At 40.8% G+C, this 19,938-nt stretch overlaps 1 long non-coding RNA gene across 1 annotated transcript; it reads right to left on the bottom strand.

Annotated features, from left to right (window-relative positions):
- Nucleotides 1–247: 247 nt before the first annotated feature.
- Nucleotides 248–19,401, bottom strand: LOC129145557 (uncharacterized). Its single transcript, XR_008551301.1, has 3 exons — nt 19,376–19,401; nt 19,165–19,219; nt 248–278 (listed from the first exon to the last, which is right to left on the bottom strand). It is a non-coding gene; the product is annotated as an uncharacterized LOC129145557 (long non-coding RNA).
- Nucleotides 19,402–19,938: the final 537 nt, after the last annotated feature.

Genomic DNA, 19,938 nt, shown 5'->3' with positions numbered 1-19,938 from the left:
GACTGAAAATGATTGGAAAACCATAGGGTTTCCCTGAGTTGTCAATAAAGGGAAGGAAAAGGAGATTCAACAGAGTAGAAGACAATGATTAGGAAAAAATTTTTTTATGCTTTTATGTCCTTGAGATCCAATTATTCAATAAATAGGTAACAGTTGAATAAGGACAGTTTGCCTTTTATTAAGCCTAAAGAGATGTCTCTCTCTGCTTTTGACTCTTGTTAGAATGCATGAGCACTTAATCTTCCTTGTCAATTTTCTTTGAGTTTCAGGTGTTATTTCTATAACAAAAGGGAAAATCCCCGTTAGCATCCTGTCATGTTCATCTCTTGAGTGATATTTTGTCCCCTTACAAAAACCCACAGGTATGTTTCTGTCCAGAATTCTGTAATTCTTGTTTAACCCAAAATCATACTTAGTTCTTCATGGTGGCTTCACCATTTTAGTCCTCTTTTCATGTCTTGGGTCCCCAGTGAGTCCAATGTATTTCTCAACTGCTGAGCAAAACCTCACAAATTATCTTGGATATAAATCTCTTGCCAGGAACCCCTAGAAGGCTGAAGCTGTCATCATGCCCTCCCCTTTCTGAGAGCTTACCTCTCCATTTTATAGTTAGTTCCCTCTGGGGAGAGTAGGAGTTAAGATGAGACCAGCTGCGTGGAATCTGGATGTAGCACACAGGCCCAGAGCTGCAGTTACTTTCTCTGGTCTCTGCTAAATAGACCATCTTCAAGCTCTAGACCCATGTGAGGCCCCACTCCCCCACCACAGCTTTGCATCCAAAAATAAAGGAGAAACTCTGGCAGGAACCAAAGTGAGGAGACCAGGAGAGGAAATTAAAATCTTTCAGTTGTAGTGTATTAAGTCATTGCAGCACTCAAAGGCAGCCATTCATATCATCCAGGAAACCCTGAATAAATGTTTCAGTAATGAGACATGCAGAAAGGAGCTTGTCACCTTGTGATAGTCTTTCTGCAAAGAGTTTGATTTAAGGTTGGTATCAGAGCATGAACCATGTTAAAATACAATTACAAAAGAAACAGGAATTTCATTAGTGAATTGCAAGGAACAGTTTGGAATTGAGGAGGCTGGTGAGAGCTGATAGGTGTTGGCAGAGAGGAAAAGAGGAGAAGAGATGGTGCATAATGGGAGAAATAACTGGTCCCTCTAGTGCTACACTGGGCAGAAAGATGGAAATGCTGACTTCAGGGCAAGAAAGGGAGAAGATGACTCTTTCTTTGGTTGAGATTCATGACCCCTTCAGGGAATCGGAACTTCTACCTCCCATGAGAGCAACCACTAGAATTGCTGCAACCCCATATTCCCATTTTCCTACCACCTCCCACCCAACACATGTCCTCCTATAAACAGGACTCTAATTGGCTGCTGAAAATGCCTTTCTTGGGGAAACTGAGTAAAAGAGAATTGGAGAGGTAGCACTTGAAGTTCCAGCTCTAACATCTACTATCAGTGTGACTATGTAGATACCAATAATTAGGTAGTCATTAAATTTCTTCCTGAATCTTAGTTTGCTACACACGATAAAGAAGAGCCAGGCACATAACAGGTGGTCAATGAACAATAACAGGTCAGTGGTACCAAAGGGGAGGGGTGGGGAAGGATACATGCAACCTAAGAATGCCTCAAATAGTTGAGAAGAAAATATTAGAAATACTGCTAGTATGCATTTTTATATAAAAGGAATACGATTTACTCACATTTATTTGATAGATTAATAATAGTTAATTATTAAATTAACAACTAAATTTAATTATATGATTAAAATACTTAGAAAATGCTTAGCACTCACAGTAAGCATTTGCTCTAATTATAGAATTTGTGTGTATGTGGTGAGAACACAAAATTACTTTTAATCATAGAGATATATAATTTAAAATTTTGAGACCTCTGTCTACATAATTAGTGTTCCAGTAAGAAAGGAGAAAGAAGAGCAAAAGAATGAAAAAGAAAAGAGGGATTTTAATTGAAATGGGGTATTCACATATGGAGTATTTATTCACAGGGATTTCCTCTTACTCTTCTGCCCTCGGTCATGGGCCAGAGAGTCTCAACTGTGATCTCAACAGGGCAAAAGTTAGCTTTGCTTCATTCTTCTACTCTGAAAGTGGCCTAGAAATTTCCATTCCTTCTGAAAGCATGAGTGGCAGCAGCTTTCCTTTATGAATAGAGAATATATTCCAAGTTTCATTTCCTGTCCCCTTCTCTCAGGCTGTGCTGGTGGTAGAGAGCAGTTAAAGCATGAGTCTAGTCCCATAAGGGTGAGTATCTTTTAACATGTATCTCTTTACTGAGTATCTGATGGACTCTTAGACAGGATTTTAGGTGCTGGTCAAGAAGGAATTGACCCAACATAGCTCATCTCCCCCACTGATTACAATGAAAAATTCTGAACACAGTGCAAAAACAAACACCTGACAATTCTGAAAAGTACATGCTATGTCCACATTGGTTTGGAAAGTCAGAACTTGAAGAACCAGAAAAGGGTGGCAGGAGCTTTTTTGGATACTTATTTTCATTTGCCTCTCAGCTTATACCAGAGGGTGTCCCAATACTAGAAGTAGACAGCAAGGATCCGGCAAAATCTATGAGAACACAAGGCATCAAAATGTGTGGGATATACATAAGTCAGTCCTTGTGGGGAAATTTAAAGCTTAAGTATATAGACAAGAAGAAAAACCTTAAATTATAGAAGTGCTCACCTTAAGATAACCAGATCAAAGGCAAAATGAGAGAAAGGAAGAAAATAATAAAAGCAGAAATTAAAAAAAAAGATAAAAGCAGAAGTCAATGAAATTTAAATAAGAAAAATAGAATCAATGAAACAAAATACTCATTCTTTTAAAAGATCAATAAAATTGATAAATGTCTAGCCACACTGAGGAAGGGAAAAAAACACAAATTACCAATATCAGGAGTGAAAAGGGGGACATCACTGCTGGTCCCACATAGACTCAAAGGATAATAAGGGTAGACTATGACAACATTATAGTCATAATTTTGAAATCTCAAATTGAATGAAACTATTTTTAAGAGATACAAGCGACTAAAGCTAATATAAACATAGATAATCTTAACAATCCTATCTCTACTAAAGAAATTCAATTTGTAGTTAAAAATCTTCCCAGCAAAGAAACTCCAGACTCAGATGGCTTACTTGGTGAATTCTACCAAACATTTAGGGAAGACATTATGCCAATAATGTGGGAAACATTCCAACTTAGATTATAAGACCAGCATTATACTGATATCAAAAACAGCTAAAAATATTATAAGAACATATAGATTGATATAATTTGTGATCTAATACAAAAAATCATTAATAAAATATTATCAAATCAATTCTGGCAATAAATAAAAAGGATACAACATCAGGACCAAGTGGAGTTTACCCCTGGAATGCAAAGTTGGTTCAACATATAGACAAATCAAGCAATGTAGTCTGCAATATAAATAAACTTAGGGGGGAAAATCTTATGATTATCTCAATAGATGCAAAAAAAGAATTTGACAAAATTTATCACCCATTCATGATAAAACTCTCAGTAAACTTGGAGTGGAAGGAACTTACCAAATTTGACAAATAGAATCTACCATTACCAAACAAAACAAAGCCTTACAATGACTACAGAATATAATTGATGAAAGTCTCAGTACTTTATTCCTAAGGTCAGGAACAAGGAAAAGACATCTGGCTGTCATGATTTTTTATTCAACATCACACTCTAAGTCCTAGCCAGTGCAATATGGCAAGAAAAAGAAAGGCCTCAAGGTTTAAAAGGAAGAATAAAAACTGCCCCTATTTACATGGAACGTGATACACACACACACACACAAAACCAGTGGCTATACAAAAACTTTCTCAGAACCAATAAATAAGTTCAGCAAGATCCCAGAATACAAGCTCAAAATACAAAAATATAAAGTTAGTTGTATTTCTATATACTGACAGACAACATTTGAGAATTGAAGCAAACAATAGCATCTACAATTGTCCCAGAGAAAACAAAATACTTAGGTGTAAACTGAACAAAACATACAGAAACTGTGCGTCAAACATTACAAATTACTGATTAAAAAAGAAATGAAAGAAGACAAGTAAATGGAGAGATGTCCTGTGTTCATGGATTGGAAGACTCATCATTATAAAAATATCAATGCTCCTCAAATTGATTTATGAGTTCAATGCAATTTTTGCATAATGGAACAAAAGCAATAAAGTTATACTTTCTTCACAGATAATCTGATTACTGATTATATTGATAAGTATAATTTTAAGTGTATATTATACTTAAAGTATATATAACATTCCAGAGAATCTACAAAAATAATCATAGAACTAATAAGACAATTTGACAAGGTCACAGGGTGTCAGTTCACTATACAAACAAACATTTAATTTTTATTTTTTAACAAGGAACAGTTGCATATAGAAATTTTAAAAACCAATGGTACTGTTTACAATAAAGTCCAAATAAATGAATTATTTACATGTAAAGTCAATAAAATATGTACTGGGAAACTGCAAGGGAAATAGACATAAAAACCACAGAATGCTGAAGAAAGAGACGAAGAAAATATAAATGAATATAGAGAAATTCTATTTTCATGGAAGGAGAAATCAATATTATTGGACTGATAATAACCTCCAAATTTATTTATAGATTCAATAAAACCCGAATGTCCCAGCCAGAATTTGTACAAATCTATAAGATAATCCTAAAATTTATAAGAAAAGGCAAAGAAACTGTAATAGCCAAGACAATTTTGGGGGAAAGTGAGTATACTATAAAGCTAATCAAAGTAGTCTCATATGGACTAAAGGATAGATAAATATAAGAATTAGGGTCTCCCCTGGTGGCGCAGCGGTTGACCGCTGGGCTTCGAAGCTGCCCGCAGCCTCTGCAGTGCCGGTTCGATCCCCAGCTGCCAGCGAGAGTCCCACATGGTGCAACAGACCTCTCCTGCTGTGCCCGCTGCTCCCCTCAGCAGTGTGTTTCGTCCGTCTGCCTGTTCTGTTCCCTGCTCTGGCGCTGGTGAATTCTCTCACCCTCCCGCACTTCTGACTCTACCCAGTGCTTGCATAAATAAATAAATCTTTTAAAATAAATAAATATAAGAATTAATGGAACAGGCTAGAAAGCCCAGGGATAAGCCCACACAAATATAATCAATTGATTTTTAAAAAAATATATATGGACACTTCAAGACATATCACCCAAAGCAGTGATAGTGAAGGCAAAGATAAACAGCTGGGACTACATCAAATTAAAGAGCTTCTGCACAGCAAAAGAAACAATAACCAAAACAAAGAGAAACCCCACCGACTGGGAGAACATTTTTGCACACAACACCAATGAAAAAGTACCGATCACAAAAATCTACAAATTGCTGATGAGACTCAACAAAAACAAAGAAAATAATCCAGTCTAAAAATGGGCAGAAGAGCTAAAAAGAAACTTCTCCAAAGATGACATGCAAATGGCCAACAGGCATATGAAAAAATGTTCAACATCACTTGTAATCAGGGAAATGCAAATCAAAACTACCGTGAGATACCATCTTACACCAGTGAGAATGGCACATATTAAAAAAAAACTAGCAACAACAAATGTTGGCGAGGGTGTGGAGAAAAAGGAACTCTCCTGCACTGTTGGTGGGAGTGCAAACTGGTCCAACCACTATGGAGAGCTGTGTGGAGATTTCTGGACCTACTAAACATAGAGCTTCCATAGGATCCAGCAATTCCACTCCTAGGTATTTACCCCAAGGACACAGAAACATCAATTCCAAAGAACACCTGCACCCCTATGTTTATATCAGCCCTATTTACAATAGCTAAGCTTTGGAAACAACCCAAATGCCCAAAAACAGATGACTGGATCAAGAAGATGTGGTACATATACACCATGGAATATTACTCAGCATTCAAAAAAGATAAACACATGCAATTTGCAGCAACATGGATGGCACTGGAAGGGATCATGCTCAGCGAAATAAGAAAGAAAAAGAAAAATACTGGATGGTCTCACTCATAGCAGGAATCTAGAAAACCTAAATAAGGGACCAGGAAAAAGAATAACTATAAGAAAGAAAATATCAAAATCAACAAACAACTATGAACCAGAAACACTCTATGGGGGTTGGGGGGTGGGGAAAGGAGGTTTGGGGTCAATATAAGGGGGTTAAATTGTAAGGGGAATATAAAAATAAAATTTAAATAATAAAAAAATAAAATAAAATAAAATAAATATATAGAGACACTTCAAAGGAGAAAGTATAATATTTTCAATTGGTTGAAACAACTGGGCATCCATAAACAAGGGGAAGATTTTCACACCTTTTTTTAAAAAAAGATTTATTTATATATATTTGCATCAAAGAATTGGGGTTCTAGCAAGGATGTGGATCACCTGGGACTCTCAAGCATTGCTGGTGAAAATGCAAAATGGTATCGCCACTTTAAAAAGAGTTTCATAGTTTATTACAAAATTCAACATATAGCTGCTATGTGATGTAGCCATTCCACTTTTATTTCTAAAAAAAATAAAATCTTATATTCACATTAAAACCTATTTGTAAATACTTATAACAGCTTTATTCATCAACAACAAAAATGGAGTTAACCTAAGCATCTGTACCTGGTGAACAGATATGCAGGTGGTATGTCCATGCAAAGGAACACTACTCAATAATGAAATGAAATGAACTATAGTCATATTTCACTTAATGGCTGGGATATACTCAGAGAAATGCGTTGTTAGGTGATTTCATAGTTGTGCTAGTATATGGTAGAGTGTAATTACACAAACCTCAATGGCACAGAGACTACACACCTGCACACCTCAGCTGGATGCATTAACTGAGTTAATGTAACAACCAAAATCATTGCTCTGAGTGAAGCAGGCCAGACTCCAAAAGGTTACATACTGTATGATTCCATTTATATGACATTCAGGAAGAAGCAAGATTATGGCAACACACCAGCAAGGGCTTGACAATAACAGGACACTGAGGGAGAATTTTGTGGAGTGCAATGACCTGTCCAGTGTGCCTGTGGACACTATTGGAGCCCGCAACATTGTGTCTCATCAAATCTCTTCAAATTCAGGTGAACTTCTCCCCCCTTGTATCTTCTATGGACCTGGGTTCCTCTCTTCTAAGTTCATTATTTCCTTCCTCTTATTGGAGATTTTTTTTTTCTGTGTTTGCTCCCCTTCCTCCATTTGGGGTGCATTAAATGAGCACAGTGAGAAGAGAAGGGGCACTGCTATGCTTATTTCCATTGGTGACAATTTACATTTACATTCCTCTGGCCTTGTCTTCCCACCCTAAACTATTTGTGAGCTCACAAATGATACTGATGACCTTTGCAGTTAATATTGCTGGAACTCATTAATTCAACAAATATATATGGGGCATGCACCAGGAACTATACTCAATACTTTGGGTGCAGAATAAACACAATGTCTCTCACAAAAGAGTCAATACAAAATGTTTTTTAAAAGATCCAGTGCCCACTGGAAAAGATCTAATCTCATGACCTCAATAGAGATCAATAGAACAACCCCAGCTTAGGAAGTACAAGTGAAAAAGAATGTTTTCCAGAAAAAATTAGCCAAATCTCAGTTTTCTTCAGAGGTTAATACATTTAGCAAAAATGCCAAACAAAGATGTGGCTCTTTCATGACCCTGTTCCTTCTAAATTGACTCTGAGACCTGGGGATTTGCTGTTCCTTCCTTAACTAGCTCCCCATTGGAGTTCTGGGGCCTGGCGGGTGTGTCTCAATAGTCCCTTGAGGTCCCACATGCGGACAGAGTCAGGCCAGCTAACTGATATGCTGACTCATTATCATTCTTTACCAACCAACTGAAAGGTATTCCAAGGACATGAGAAAGCAGCTGCTTGGAGGCGGACTGTGAGCCCAGACACTCCCCAGACCCTACTCGGATCTGTGGGACAGGGGGCAAGGAAGGCCATTGAGACCTTGAATCAAACCTCCTTCCTCTTATCTCTCTGTGAGTGGGTCCAGTTATGTAAGTTCACTGGAATTTCAAATTCCTTTCTAAGATGAAGATTTAAAAGAAAGAAAGAAAAAAACCCACCTACTTTCATAGGGACGTGGGGAAACAAAATGAGCTAAAAACTCCAAGCAGAGTTGCACAGCACGTCATATGCTTGAGAAAGGTTAGTGCTCCCTCACAGCCCCTGCTCTTCAGATATGGATGAGCTACTCTGGGCTCTTCTCCAAGGTCAGAGAGGTTCCCAGAATTTCTCCCCAATCAGACCCATTTTTTTATAGAAGCCTGCAAATCTCATCTTAATCATTTCATCACACCCCTCTGTAGCCCCAGTGTTCCTAGTCTCCCGGGGCTTTTCTTTTTTAGAACCATCTTTTACTATGCTGGTCACTTCGCCTGCTGTGTGGAATATACATATACACATATGTACACACGAGACTCCCACACTGCCCATGGCAATGGCACGGGCGAGTCACCTGCTCCTGAAACAGTCAACATGGAGTTTTCGCCAATTCCACAGGAGGATTTCAACAAAAACAGGTTAATGCCTGCCACGCAGCTCACAGCTCAGAAATACGAAGGAATGTCAGTCCCTCTCCACACCCCAGAACCTGTCCCCTTTGTGGGTGCGGGTGTGCTGCAGGCAGGATGGACAAGACCTGAGCATGGCCCCTCCATTAGAGTCAGTGCCCATTCCACTGGTGACCCAAACCTGGCCTCCCCGTGAGGGTGTGACCAGCCTGGGACAGAAGCCCCAGAGGACCTTCCAGAGAGATCCTGGCAAAGCTTTGCCTGGAGGGAGCCTGCGGCCAGCCCAGACCATAGATCCAGTGGGCACTGGGCACTGCCCACCTGGGCAGTGACCACATGCAAAGTGGTAATATCTAAAGCAGTTAGAAAACACAAGGTCAAAAGGAAGACAAAAGTTGACATCACAAAGTAGGACGCCCCAACAACCATGTGGATCCTGCTGCCCTGGGCACCTGCCAGGCAAGCCCTGCCCATTGTGAACTGGGACTGGTGAACATCCAGGCCTGTACCCTTTGACATGCCAGCAGCACCGGCCCACACAGCAGCCCTGAGGGATGGGTCTCTGGGCTCTTAACTGTTCTATCCAGGCAGTAAGTAACTTGTGCCCAGGACAGCGTGGGTGCCCTATGCATGCTCAGCTTTCTACTCACCTCAGAGATGGCTCCAGACCTGTGGGTGGGGAGCACCTTCCAAGTTGCATCAAGTTATAGGGTCTCTAGTGAAATATTTTGCTTCTAAGTTCAGTTAGTTTCCAAGTGGGAGAGAAGACTAGGCCAGCAAGCTCCTAGAACTTCACATGTGATGTTGCACTATTATTAAAATAAATATAAAGCCACAGGCCCCAAAGAGTTGCCCCTACCCTATACTCCAGCCCTAACTGGGCTAATTACACCTACTTTGTGTTTTCATGGACTTGCTCTGGGCAGATCTCTTATCATTGCACTTGGGTTTGTTTACCCTTCACCCAGCAGAATGTGAACTCCTGCAAGGCTGGGATGGGATGTTTGTTGAATGAATGAAAGCAGTCACCCTAAATGAGTGAACATTCCTCTTATAAGCGTGACATCTAAGCATTTTACCTCCAAGCACAAACCAAGCATTTCCCCATGGTGTCATAAATGGATGAGGCTGCCTGGATAATTCTACAGGATAAACTGGCTGCCTTCTGGGCCTTTCTTTTAAAAGCAGACTGCTATCAAGGCTGCTAATACTGTTTCCCTGGGTGTACCACAGAGGATGCCAAGCTTTATTAGTCTAAGGTGTTTGCTTCATGTAACAACTTGCTTTTTAATGAGCTTGTTTATCTCACCATCTTGGATGTTAATATTGTTGAGAGGGAGGCATGCTGATTGACTGTTACCAAGCAAAGACGAAAATCTCCAGGGAGTGCATCAAATGCATGCTATGTGCTGACAATTATTCAATAACTGAGCTCTCTATCAAAAGAAAAGAAAAGAAGGGAAGGCAGAAGATGAACATAGAAAGCTGGAAGGTGTTCTCATTTCCTTCTCCAAGCTTTGAGCGTGTTCCGTGAACCAAATCAATGATCTCCAATTCAGCTTTGCAGATGGAGTCCAGGAGCCTAGTGAGCTATGGACGCAGCTCTGGGCCACCCACTCTACAGGGGGAAAAAAATCAACTCTGAACCAATGGGCAAGGCTGAAGTTTGTACAGTCCATTCATATCAATCTTTCCATTTGAGTCTGCTGATTGAATAGAAGACAAGTCTGCTGCCTAGTCTCTATTTGCTAACTGCTCCATCCCCACTCTCCACTCTGCCTTGCTCTGGGACCCAGACACTGGCCCTATGAACTGACTTCCAAGCTCCCTTCCCTCTCGCTTCAGCTGGAGCTAACCTACAGCCAGCAAGAGCAAAGAATGTGGGGACACATAAAATGTCCTCCTGTGCCACCTGCTTCGGCATTAAGTCCTCTGCTTTTAAGATCCTTTGCTGTGCCCCCTGTCCTCCCACCAGCTCTCCCTGAGTTCCAGTCACTTGATCTATTTTCCCATGACCCTCAAATTCTTGGGGAGTAATTGCTTCTCACCATGGTTGATGTCTGGGTTTTTAACCATGTCTCGCCTGTTTCATTAATCCTACTCACAACTCTTGAAATGGTCCTTTCCTCCGAATTTCTTTATTTGGGCCATCTGAGATGAATGCCAATATAACTGACTATCTTAAATCAGAACACGTGTATGGTGCTTTCATAGTTTGTAAAGTGTTTCTAATTTCATCAACTCATTTGATGCCCACGATGAGTCTGTGAGGTAGGCAGATTGTACAGAAAAGAAAGCCAAGTCTCAGAGGCTAAGTCACATATTCAAGATCAGGTAGATAGTTACCTCTTCAAAGGGGGAAGAAAAACTTTTTCTCTAAAGATTTATTTATGTATACAAGAACTGGGGTACAGGCTAGAGGTGTGGTGGGGTGAGAAGATTCAGCAGAGACAGAGTGGGGAACAGAACAGGCAGACTGGCTGAAAATACACTGCTGAGGGGAGCAGCGGGCGAGACAGGAGAAGGCTTCTGCACCAGTGGGTAGCTCCCTGCCTGGCGGGGGATCAAACTGCAGAGGCTGTGTGCGGATAGCTTCACCGTGCTGTGCTTAAACCCTTGTGCCACCAGGGAGGTCCGGGGCAAGAAAAACTCTTTGCAAAAATAACATATCAACTCACTCCAAAACTAGAAATCTTAAATCATTCTCAGTTTACCTTTTTCTCAAAGTTATATTGAGAAGGTGAGAGGGGGTGGGTGTAAAGCATAAAGAGAGAGATGGAACATAAGCATCTCCTTTACAGCAGACCGAAGGCAAGGAAGATGGTTGCAGATGCAGAGTTTCAGAAGAATTGTCTATAAGAGAGTGACCGGGTTTTTTCCTCAACTATATCTTTGAAGCAAGATCACCCACTGGAGGTGGGTGACAGAGATTGAAGGGAAAGGAAGGAAGTTATAAAATCTCACCTCGGAGACTGGGAAGGTGAATTCCTACATTTAAGTGAATGTAGTTACTATAGATTGTCTGGCCAATGGAAAGCTTTCTTGTGAGACGTATAGTCATAAATTTGAAAAAGTCTAGTGAGCAGGGCGGAATGTGTATTTTCTTCTCTCTTTGTCCTCTCTCCCTCCCTCTTTCCTTCCTTTGAGCAATGCTCAGCTTCTCTGGTGAGGGCATATAATCAACGAGTGATTGGTTTTAACCACGCTGGTATTTTTCTGCTGTTTACCAAGGGGGATGGGAAGAGAGCTAAGAATTTGTGAGAAGGAGTGGTTGCAGTGCTAGAACATAGAATTCAGGCGAAGAGAAAATAAATATATGATAAAGGTAAGACAGGTGGAAAAACAGGTAGGGCCAATGGATTGGTGATCTTAATGGGTAGAGGTAACGCTTGAGTAAATGAGATGACAGGATAGAACACTGTGCTTGAAATCAAGATCTTGGATGGCCTTATTTTTCTCAGTGTCATATCCTTGCTTTTTTTTTTTTTAAAGATTTATTTATTTATTTATACAAGCCCACTGGGTACAGTCAGAAGGCGCAGGAGGGTGAGAGAATCCACCAGAGCCAGAGCAGGGAACAGAACAGGCAGAATGATGAAATACACTGCTGAGGGGAGCAGTGGGCAGCTGGGGATAGAACCGGCTACAGAGGCGGCAGGCAGCTTCACAGCCCAGCACTCAACCGCTGTGCCACCAGGGGAGGCCCTGTCATATCCTTGTTTTGATCCTTAACATTAAGAACAGTGCTTGACCTATAGCTGGCAGCACCAGAATGAAGTTTGCAAATGTAGATGAATTGTCAGTCTCAGGAGAAACCGAGTTGTGGAAAGATATTGTCTCAGCTATCTGTTTATTTAAGAAGCACATGCATTTCACCTCTCCCTTCCACTCCCCTTCTCTTACCTCTTCCCCCTTTTCCCATCACCCCTCAGGCTTCCCTCTCCCTCTCTCACACAAACACACATACTCAAGCAACACTCATCTGCTTCCTATTTCCCTGAACTTCTGACCTCTGGTGTCTTGTTTCAACTTATCCACCTGAGTCCAAAATGCCCCCCTCTTCCCCTTACTCTGTTCCTTAAAGTGCCTGATCATCTCCTCTGTGAGAACTTTCTGAGATTCTTCAGCCAAAATCCCACTTGTCTTTCCTAGTCCCCCATGGCATCTCATCAGGACCACTACTACAGCACTTGCTTCATTTTGCCGAGAAGACGATGACTGCCTTTAGTTGTCTCTGCCTTGCCCATTTGCCCCCTTGAGGGGGGACTTCCTAGTCTGATTAGGTTTGTGTGCATGGCCCAAAGCAGAAACTCTATAAAGTCTGTTGAATAAATAAGTGATAATAAAATTCTCAAAAAAAAAAAAAAAAGGCATGGTCTAATCAAATGATAAGCCAACCAGGTTCAGTTTCAGGGTGAAGGAAACAATAGAATTAATGAATAGTGAGCATTTCTTGAGCTCAGAGAATCAAAGTAAATCCCTGTATTTATCAGCAGAGATGGAAATTGAAATTACTGGCTTGAAGAATAGGTCTATTATGCTAGCATTTCTAGATTGACTGGAGAGAAGTCCTGATATTCTGTTTGTCTGTATTTCTCTAGCTGCTTCTAGATTTCTTGGCTCCCCATCCCCTCTTCCTTCAATATATTAAAATTGATGGTAACAATTATAACAGCAAGCATTTGTGTAATGTTTCATTGTGAGGCACTTTTCATACTTGTCCCACTAATTTCCCATAATGCTGTGACTTCTTACAGGCAAACAGAGTCACAAAGAGATTGTGTTATGTTGTTTGGCTACTAGTAAGTAGGTTTAAATCCTTTGAATCCAAATCTCATACTCCTTTGATTTAAAAAAAAATTGTTTCTTAGAGAATTCCTGGGACTCCACAGGGGTAGAAATGCTCTGGATGTCACACAGAGCTTTAGGAAATGGAGACCCATTTCCCAGCTTGGTTGACCCAAACCCAAATAACCCAGACCTCTGGTCTTCCAAGCTGGAGCATCTTCAGCCAAGACTCAACACTCCCTAAGGTGGGGAAAACACAAGAACCTACATGTTTTCAATCTCTGACGTTCATTAGAAAGAGGACAAATATCTTGGCATAATCCACAAAAATGACATCCTATATACTTCACATATTTATTCATCTTCTTGGATTTTCACTTCAATATCTTTTTAATTGAAATATATTTGACATTTAATTCTGAGTAAGTTTAAGGTGTGCAGCCTGTTGAGTTTATTCATTTATATATTGTAATACGATTGCTCTTGTTACCATAGTTAGCACCTCTATCATGTTACATAATTATCATTTCTTTTGTGTGTGTGTGCTGGAATACTGAAGATTAATCTTTTAGCAAGTTTGGTGATTACAATACAATATTGTTGTCTTCTCCTGTTACAATACAAGTTTCTACAAGGAAAGGGGTATGTATTTTTCTGCTTTTGTCAGTGATATAACTCAACTCCCTAGAGTAGTCTCTGGGACATAGTAGATGCTCAGAAAGTAATTTTTAATGAGTTTATTTTGGTGCCAATAATACTATTTCGGTTGCCCAAAACAAAACACAAAATAATTTAGAACGTTTATATATTTTCTTATCAGACAAGAAGCATATGACATCATAGGATACTTGTTTCACACTGGTTTGATTTTTTAAAGTGGTGATAGAAATGAGTCATCACATGACAGTTGAGAGCAAAAACGTGATGAACACAAAAGAATTGTCCTTTAACACATGTACCTCACTCACATTTAGAGGGTCTAATTAGTTTCACCAGCCAACATCATCCATCACATTAAAGTAATGCCCATTTGAATTGTATTGTACTGTTGCCTTTTCTAGATTTAATTTATAATTTTGTTTTGGCTTTATAATTGTATAGGAACCAATAAGTATAAAGATTATAGCTCTGGTTTCATATTTATTCATCATTTAAAGCACATACAAAATAGGGATGTGTTAGTCCTTGGATCACAGAATCTTTTCTCCCTTAAAAAAAGACCCATATTGTATGGAAGTTTAGAAAAACCTTGATCTAGAGCACAGTTGGACTTTTTAGGGCTGCAAGTATCAGAAAGACCTCAATCTCCTCTCTCCAGATGTGAGGCTAATCCCTCTCACTGGTTATTCTACCTCTGGTCAGTCATGCTCATTCCCTCTCACCTCCTGCAGTTCCATGCTTGCATCATAAATCCCAAAGGTAGTTAAATTCTCTTCCTGTTGCTATGAGCTAGGTGCTGGGCACACAGTAAGATGACAGGTGCTGTTACTTTCAACCATTTTAACACCATCTTCACCACAATCTAATATCTTCTGTATCAACAGTATTCTTAGTTGCAAAGTATCCAAGGTACAGCCTTTCTCTGAGACAGGAGTTCCAGATGTGAAAGATGAACCCCTTTGTTCAAGGTCACATGGATAACAACATCAGATACCTGAACTCAAGCCCCACTTTTTAACCCTTTTTCCTTAAATGACAGCTTCTGCTTCCTATAATCAGAGCATCTGTGTCTCCATTCCACTATCTATCCTGTCTCCCTGCCTCCCATCAAGTTTTCTAAGGTTTTCTTTTTGTGGACCTGCTTCTCAGTGGGAGGACCACAAATCAGAACAATGTTCTTATACTGGCAGCCCCTTCCTTTGTCATTGAGGTGTGATGCTGCAAGAGCAAACCTCAAGTCTGCAGCATGTGCAGCCCCAGTTGTTGGCAATAATGTGATTCAAGTCCAGAGAGAGCTCAGAGCCTCCAGGTCAGGTCAGGCAAATAGTCATGTTCATATGTTTGAGAAAAGTCACATTACAGATTAGGGAAGATGAACACTGTGTTTCTTTCCTTCTAATAGCATTCCCTGGCAGGTGGGGCCAAGATGGTGCTCTTGCTGAGTGACCTGATCCGTGGTGCCCGGCTCCCCTGCAAATGCCCATCTGCCATCTGGACACAGAGCCACAGCATCCTCTGGGCATTCCTCCACACTCCCCCCTTCTGTGTTTTGGCTATTGCTAATCCTTGACCCAGGGAAATCCTTTCAAGAGCTAGGGGATCCAATCCTTGCAAGACCTGGGGGACCCTCGGGCTTAACATTTTCAGCATCTGCAGTGGTAGCACGCACCCTTCCCCACAGCTAGCCAAGGGCTTGTCCTGTCTCTGTAACCCAGGCTGTTCAAATGTCTGGTGGATTGTTTCCACCTCTGCATTTTTCTCCAGTCAATGCACCTGTTAAAGATAGCTAAAAATCAATACTTTGAGCTCGTCAGTCTTGGGTGGATTTTTTTCCTGAATAATACTTTGCATCCAGATAGCACTTTTTCCCAGAGCTTTCTCAGACAAGTTGTTATCTTCATCCTCACTTATTAGATGAGAAAATGGATGAGCAGGGAAGTGATAGCTTTGTCTGATAATAATACACCGAGTGCAGGGTGGATTTTCCCAAGAACTGTGGTGTAAGTAAAACATGTCTATCACAAGTTACAACTGCCAGAACTGAGAGCCCAGGGCTTGGGGCTGTGTACTGGTGGGTTAAATGGGTGAACTGAAATAGTACCCACTATCTGAGTATTGCTGACAGACAATGGCAGATGCCCAGTAAAACTTTGTTGTGTGAATATTTGACAACATGTTGTCACATCTACTATTTCACTTCATCCTGTAACAGCTCTGTGTGGGAAAGTGGAACAGGTATAATTAATCCCAATTTATAGAGAAAAAAAAATGAGGGGCCAGTAAAGGACTCAATTTTACATAGCCCAGGGCAAAACAAATGTTTCCAAATACAAAACCTATACCCTTAGAATTTGGAATCAGATTAGAGACCTGATCCAATTATTTACTAGCTGTATCATTTGGGCAAAAGTTTCAGTGGCAGTAAGTATTAATAATAATAAAACTATTTTTGGACTTTTGCTGAAAATTGGAGATAACTTCTGTAAAAGATCTAGCATAATGCCTGGTTTAGAATAGAGGACTAATGCATGGTTGTTATAATTCATTTTATTCTAAACCACCTCCAGATGTGATCCTTCATATTAAAAATCTGTTTTCAGGTAGGGGGAATGAAGTGCAAGAGAGATATAAATGAAACCTTTCAAACAGAACTCATAAATGATGTCACATCCCAGAGCAAGAGAGGCTGGGGCAATGGGAAGGTTGGGAAGGGGGTTCCAGTATAGGAGGTCTTGGGCCACATGGGGCACCCTTTGGCAATTCCCCTTTGTTGAACCCTCCAATCAACCTCTGCCTGCTCTGTAGTTTCTCTTGTAATGCATGGCTTTCCAGTGCTGTACCACACCTGAGACTCACATAGGTTCCCCTTACTCAACAATTTTACTTCACATCTTACTCAGTAGTCAACAGTATCAGCTTTTCAGTCTGACATTCCAGTGTGCTGATGAAGTTGGTGATCCCCAAGATCCATCAACAGCTGGAGCTGTACTGGTGTTGGGACTACAAAGAAGGTAGCGGGGGCCTCCCTGGTGGCTCGAGGGGTGAAGACGCAACCTATGAAGCAATCCGCAGCCTCTGCAGCACGAGTTCAATTCCCACTGGCCAGGGAACAACCCACATGGTGCAGCAGACCTCTCCTGTCTTGCCAGCTGCTCCCCTCAGCAGTGTATTTCAGTCAATCTGCCTGTTCTGTTCCTCACTCTGTCTCTGGTGAATCCTCTCACCCACCGCGTCTCTGGCCTGTAGCCCAGCTCTTGTATGCATAAATAAATAAATCTTTAAAAAATAAAAAGATGGCAGTGATTCTGTTGATGGCCTTGAGAAGCTGGCACTTAGATGGGGAGAGAGATGAGCCAATCAATATTCAAGGATAACTTCTACTGTAGGTAATTGGTACTGATAAAGCTTTGTGAAAGAGATTATTTGGAGCTGCTCTTAATAGATACTATTAATGAGTTCAGATTCTGTTCTATATATATTACAAAGATTATCTAATTTGATCTTGACTACAACCCTGGAATGACTATTCCTATTGTACCATTGAGGAAATTGGGACTTAAGGAAGCTAAATAGCTTTTCCAGGTTAGACAGCTGGACTGCAGCAAAACAGAGTCAAACGCAGACTTATCCTTTCTTTTTATGAAAGGATGAGAAATGACAGAGGGGAACAGCACATAGTTTTAAGCCCAAGAGCATAACTTGGGGAGAGAAACCCATAATAATATTAACAATCAACTCAGGGAACTCTCTGTACATTCCATTCATGTTTCTTTGGAGAAACATGAGTTTCACATAGAACCTCTACAAGTTGATTCTTTCCCACCATGTTCCCCAAAAGCAAAGATGCTGGAATCACTCAGCTGTGTACAAATCTCAGTCCCACCACTCACAGCAGCAGCCAATCAGTTAATCCCCTTGTGCCTCAGTTTCTCCATCTGTGAAATAAAAACAGTGCCTTCCTCACCGAACTACTGTAATAATTCAATGATTTCCTAATGTAAACCACTCAACACTGGCAAGTGATAAATGCTCAATACAGTGCCTCTTATTGTAATTACCATCATCATTACTATCTGCAGGAACCCCCATGTTCAACCACCTTGGCATTATTTCCTAAGCACACCTTACACTTTCTATGCTCCACCTTTTGCTCAGTGTTCCCTTCAATTAAATTGCCCTTCTGTCTCATAGTTTTGCTTTATTCCAATAGACTTGTATTTATTGTTATCATATGTAGCCTGCGCACTCAATCAGTCCCCAATAATGCTAATCAATAATGAAATATATGCTATCAATACTACTAAACATATGTGCACTAGAGTTTATCAAACTCTATTAATGGTACATAACACAAACATACAAAAATCAGATTCTTATAATGTAACAGATTGTTTGAAAGATACTGAAGTACTTCCTGAAACAAAGGAAATTTATTTATTTTTTCTTTTCTTTTTTTAAAGACTTATTTATTTATGCATACAAGAACTGGGGTGTGGGCCAGAGGTGTAGGGAGATAGGAGGATTCACCAGAGACAGAGTGCGGAGCAGAACAGGAAGATATACTGAAATACACTGCTGAGGGGAACAGAGGGGGAGACAAGAGAGTTCTGCTGTGCCCAGTGGCTGCCATTAGGTTCATAGTGCCGAGACTTAACCCTTTGCACCACAAGGGAGGTCCCACAAAGGAAATGTAGTAAGAACAGGGTGTGTACCTCATGTTCTAAGCCTTTGAATATGAGTAATCAATTTACAGAATGTGTAGCTTTTCTGCACCATCTTCTCTGCAAAAGAAGATGTTAGCTTTGATTGGTAATGATAACACTTTGAGTTTGAACTTATAATTAATAACACTAACATTAACTTGAATTCGAATTTTTCAAAACAGCCTTCCTGGTGTCATTGTTCATGCTTTCAAATTTCTCAGGAGCTTGGGCTCAAGTGACTTCAGGGCTGAGTCCAGGTGAGGTGTGGGCAGCAGCTTGGGGTAGGATACACAACAGGCAAATGTATCTGCAATTTTGAGGGGCTCACATGTCATCTAAAGGACTTCCAGCATCTCAAGAGCCCCTGGTTGGGAGACCCCTGGACTAAATGATATTGTGGGTCCCCTTTAATTCCAATATTATGACGAAAAAAAGACATGCTTACCTCAGAATATAGATATCTTAATGTTCAAATCCCTGTTTCTTTTAACAAGGGTTTCCTTCAAAACAAAACAAAACAAAACGAATGGGGAATGTGGGATGTGTAAGTGGCCAAACTCAAAATTCTGGTTGGACACCAATGGTCAGGGTAGGTAGGACTGCTTAAGAAGAAAGCAGTCTTGGGTCTGGGAGTAGTTTCTGGATAGAAACCTCACCGGAGCAGGTTCTGGGCAAAGAGAAGAAACTGGAGATTGCATAGTAGCCATTAAATTCTGGCTGGCGCAGAGGAGGCAGGAGGGCCTGGTTGGGGACCATCCCTGTCCTGTCTAGGCTCTCTCCCTCTAAATATTGGAAATGGGAAGGGAAGCCAATGCAGAGTGTCCTCCATCCTCACTCCTGTCTTCAGAAGAGGAACATCACTGGAGGTGTTTCCTTGGGAAAGGCTGAGCAAGTTATGACTTCGCAGAGACCATGCTCTCACTTGCGCTCCCTGAGATCACTGCACTGCTTGTCTCATAATGGATGTGCGTTTCTTTCCCTCCAGCCCCAGGGTAAAGGCCTGCAGCTCCTCTGGGGCACCTCTCAGAAGTCATGACAACTAGAATATGGGCTCAGGGGGCCAGGGGAAGGAGAGGTGAGTCATCATGAGAGCAGAGAAAGGATGATGTGCAGCACTGGGCAACCTTGGTGCTGAATACAAACATTCTCTGGCAGCTTCTGATTGATCAAAGGTTTCCCCAGAGATTCTAGCCATGGCTGGAACTCACTGTGCCAAAGG

This window comes from Talpa occidentalis, unplaced genomic scaffold (genome assembly GCF_014898055.3).
Source record: "Talpa occidentalis isolate TD23 unplaced genomic scaffold, MPIMG_talOcc4v2.1 talOcc4.12, whole genome shotgun sequence".
NCBI lineage: Eukaryota > Metazoa > Chordata > Mammalia > Eulipotyphla > Talpidae > Talpa > Talpa occidentalis.
Note: the sequence above shows the minus strand (reverse complement) of the source record. Positions and strands in the feature narration are given on the sequence as shown.